Raw genomic sequence first — 2500 nt, 5'->3', positions numbered from 1 at the left:
GTATACGCTCGATCTCGTCTGATCTAGGAAGCTAAGCAGGGTCGGGCCTGGTTAGTACTTCGATGGGAGACTACCTGGGAATACGAGGTTCTGTAAGCTTTTTGCCACTTTTACCTGACTTATTTACACGTATAAATAAGGGTCAGAGGGTGGACTCCTTGGCTTACGTCCACACCAACCTGAATACGCCCGATCTCGTCTGATCTCGGAAGCTAAGCAGGGTCGGGCCTGGTTAGTACTTGGATGGGAGACTGCCTGGGAATACCAGGTGCTGTAAGCTTTTTTCCACTCTTAACTGACGTATTTACATGTATAAATAAGGTTCAGAGGGTAGACTAGTTCGCTTACAGCAACACTAACCTGAATACGCCTGATCTCGTCTGATATCGGAAGCTAAGCAGGGTCGGGCCTGGTTAGTACTTGGATGGGAGACTGCCTGGGAATACCAGGTTCTGTAAGCTTTTTTCCACTTTTACCTGACTTATTTACATGTATAAATAAGGTTCAGAGGGTGGACTCATTCGCTTACGGCCACACCAACCTGAATATGCCCGATCTCGTCTGATCTCGGAAGCTAAGCAGGGTCGGGCCTGGTTAGTACTTGGATGGGAGACTGCCTGGGAATACCAGGTGCTATAAGCTTTTTTCTTCTTCTACCTGACGTATTTATATGTATAAATAAGGGTCAGAGGGTGGACTCATTGGCTTACGGCCACACCAACCTGAATACGCCCGATCTCGTCTGATCTCGGAAGCTAAGCAGGGTCGGGCCTGGTTAGTACTTGGATGGGAGACTGCCTGGGAATACCAGGTGCTGTAAGCTTTTTTCCACTTTTACCTGACGTATTTACATGTATAAATAAGGTTCAGATGGTGGACTCAAACGCTTACGGCCACACCAACCTGAATACGCCCGATCTCGTCTGATCTCGGAAGCTAAGCAGGGTCGGGCCTGGTTAGTACTTGGATGGGAGACTGCCTGGGAATACCATGTGCTGTAAGCTTTTTTTCCTCTTTTACCTGACGTATTTATATGTATAAATAAGGTTCAGAGGGTTGACTCATTCGCTTACAGCCACACCAACCTGAATACGGCCGATCTTGTCTGATCTCGGAAGCTAAGCAGGGTCGGGCCTGGTTAGTACTTGTATGGGAGACTGCCTGGGAATACCAGGTGCTGTAAGCTTTTTTCCACTCTTAACTGACGTATTTACATGTATAAATAAGGTTCAGAGGGTGGACTAGTTCGCTTACAGCAACACCAACCTGAATACGCCTGATCTCGTCTGATATAGGAAGCTAAGCAGGGTCGGGCCTGGTTAGTACTTAGATGGGAGACTGCCTGGGAATACCAGGTTCTGTAAGCTTTTTTCCACTTTTACCTGACTTATTTACATGTATAAATAAGGTTCAGAGGGTGGACTCATTCGCTTACGGCCACACCAACCTGAATATGCCCGATCTTGTCTGATCTCGGAAGCTAAGCAGGGTCGGGCCTGGTTAGTACTTGGATGGGAGACTGCCTGGGAATACCAGGTGCTGTAAGCTTTTTTTTTCTTTTAACTGACGTATTTACATTTATAAATAATGGTCAGAGGGTGGACTCATTCGCTTACGGCCACACCAACCTGAATACGCCCGGTCTCGTCTGATCTCGGAAGCTAAGCAGGGTCGGGCCTGGTTAGTACTTGGATGGGAGACTGCCTGGGAATACCAGGTGCTCTAAGCTTTTTTACACTCTTAACTGACGTATTTACATGTATAAATAAGGTTCAGAGGGTGGACTAGTTCGCTTACAGCCACACCAACCTGAATACTCCCGGTCTCGTCTGATCTCGGAAGCTAAGCAGGGTCGGGCCTGGTTAGTACTTGGATGGGAGACTGCCTGGGAATACCATGTGCTGTAAGCTTTTTTCTTCTTTTACCTGACGTATTTACATGTATAAATAGGGTTCAGAGGGTGGACTCAATCGCTTACGGCCAAACCAACCTGAATACGCCCGATCTCGTCTGATCTCGGAAGCTAAGCAGGGTCGATCCTGGTTAGTACTTGGATGGGAGACTGCCTGGGAAAACCAGGTGCTGTAAGCTTTTTTCCACTTTTACCTGACGTATATACATGTATAAATAAGGTTCAGAGGGTTGACTCATTCGCTTACAGCCACACCAACCTCAATGAGCCCGATCTCGTCTGATCTCGGAAGCTAAGCAGGGTCGGGCCTGGTTAGTACTTGGATGGGAGACTGCATGGGAATACCAGGTGCTCTAAGCTTTTTTACACTCTTAACTGACGTATTTACATGTATAAATAAGGTTCAGAGGGTGGACTCATTCGCTTACGGCCACACCAACCTGAATATGCCCGATCTCGTCTGATCTCGGAAGCTAAGCAGGGTCGGGCCCGGTTAGTACTTGGATGGGAGACTACCTGGGAATACCAGGTGCTGTAAGCTTTTTTCTTCTTTTAACTGACGTATTTACATGTATAAATAAGGGTCAG

General features: G+C 47.3%; 9 non-coding genes and 5 pseudogenes across 9 annotated transcripts; all 14 read left to right on the top strand.

Annotated features, from left to right (window-relative positions):
- LOC133942686 (5S ribosomal RNA) overlaps positions 1-99 on the top strand; it is a 119-nt pseudogene extending 20 nt beyond the window's left edge.
- Positions 100-161: 62 nt separating this feature from the next.
- On the top strand, positions 162-280 carry LOC133946532 (5S ribosomal RNA). Its single transcript, XR_009918221.1, has one exon. It is a non-coding gene; the product is annotated as a 5S ribosomal RNA (ribosomal RNA).
- A 62-nt stretch (positions 281-342) lies between these two features.
- Positions 343-461, top strand: LOC133941628 (5S ribosomal RNA; annotated as a pseudogene).
- A 62-nt stretch (positions 462-523) lies between these two features.
- LOC133948340 (5S ribosomal RNA) lies at positions 524-642 on the top strand. The gene has a single exon (XR_009919946.1). It is a non-coding gene; the product is annotated as a 5S ribosomal RNA (ribosomal RNA).
- Positions 643-704: 62 nt separating this feature from the next.
- Positions 705-823, top strand: LOC133934580 (5S ribosomal RNA). The gene has a single exon (XR_009912756.1). It is a non-coding gene; the product is annotated as a 5S ribosomal RNA (ribosomal RNA).
- A 62-nt stretch (positions 824-885) lies between these two features.
- On the top strand, positions 886-1004 carry LOC133947210 (5S ribosomal RNA). Its single transcript, XR_009918871.1, has one exon. It is a non-coding gene; the product is annotated as a 5S ribosomal RNA (ribosomal RNA).
- A 63-nt stretch (positions 1005-1067) lies between these two features.
- On the top strand, positions 1068-1186 carry LOC133938757 (5S ribosomal RNA; annotated as a pseudogene).
- A 62-nt stretch (positions 1187-1248) lies between these two features.
- On the top strand, positions 1249-1367 carry LOC133943108 (5S ribosomal RNA; annotated as a pseudogene).
- A 62-nt stretch (positions 1368-1429) lies between these two features.
- On the top strand, positions 1430-1548 carry LOC133948409 (5S ribosomal RNA). Its single transcript, XR_009920013.1, has one exon. It is a non-coding gene; the product is annotated as a 5S ribosomal RNA (ribosomal RNA).
- Positions 1549-1610: 62 nt separating this feature from the next.
- Positions 1611-1729, top strand: LOC133936346 (5S ribosomal RNA). The gene has a single exon (XR_009914445.1). It is a non-coding gene; the product is annotated as a 5S ribosomal RNA (ribosomal RNA).
- Positions 1730-1791: 62 nt separating this feature from the next.
- Positions 1792-1910, top strand: LOC133935675 (5S ribosomal RNA). The gene has a single exon (XR_009913806.1). It is a non-coding gene; the product is annotated as a 5S ribosomal RNA (ribosomal RNA).
- A 62-nt stretch (positions 1911-1972) lies between these two features.
- Positions 1973-2091, top strand: LOC133936573 (5S ribosomal RNA). The gene has a single exon (XR_009914661.1). It is a non-coding gene; the product is annotated as a 5S ribosomal RNA (ribosomal RNA).
- Positions 2092-2153: 62 nt separating this feature from the next.
- Positions 2154-2272, top strand: LOC133940490 (5S ribosomal RNA; annotated as a pseudogene).
- Positions 2273-2334: 62 nt separating this feature from the next.
- Positions 2335-2453, top strand: LOC133945146 (5S ribosomal RNA). Its single transcript, XR_009916898.1, has one exon. It is a non-coding gene; the product is annotated as a 5S ribosomal RNA (ribosomal RNA).
- The last annotated feature ends 47 nt before the right edge of the window (positions 2454-2500 follow it).

This window comes from Platichthys flesus, chromosome 22 (genome assembly GCF_949316205.1).
Source record: "Platichthys flesus chromosome 22, fPlaFle2.1, whole genome shotgun sequence".
Lineage (NCBI taxonomy): Eukaryota > Metazoa > Chordata > Actinopteri > Pleuronectiformes > Pleuronectidae > Platichthys > Platichthys flesus.
The sequence above is the reverse complement of the archived record's forward strand: the minus strand, read 5'-3'. Positions and strand labels throughout refer to the sequence as shown.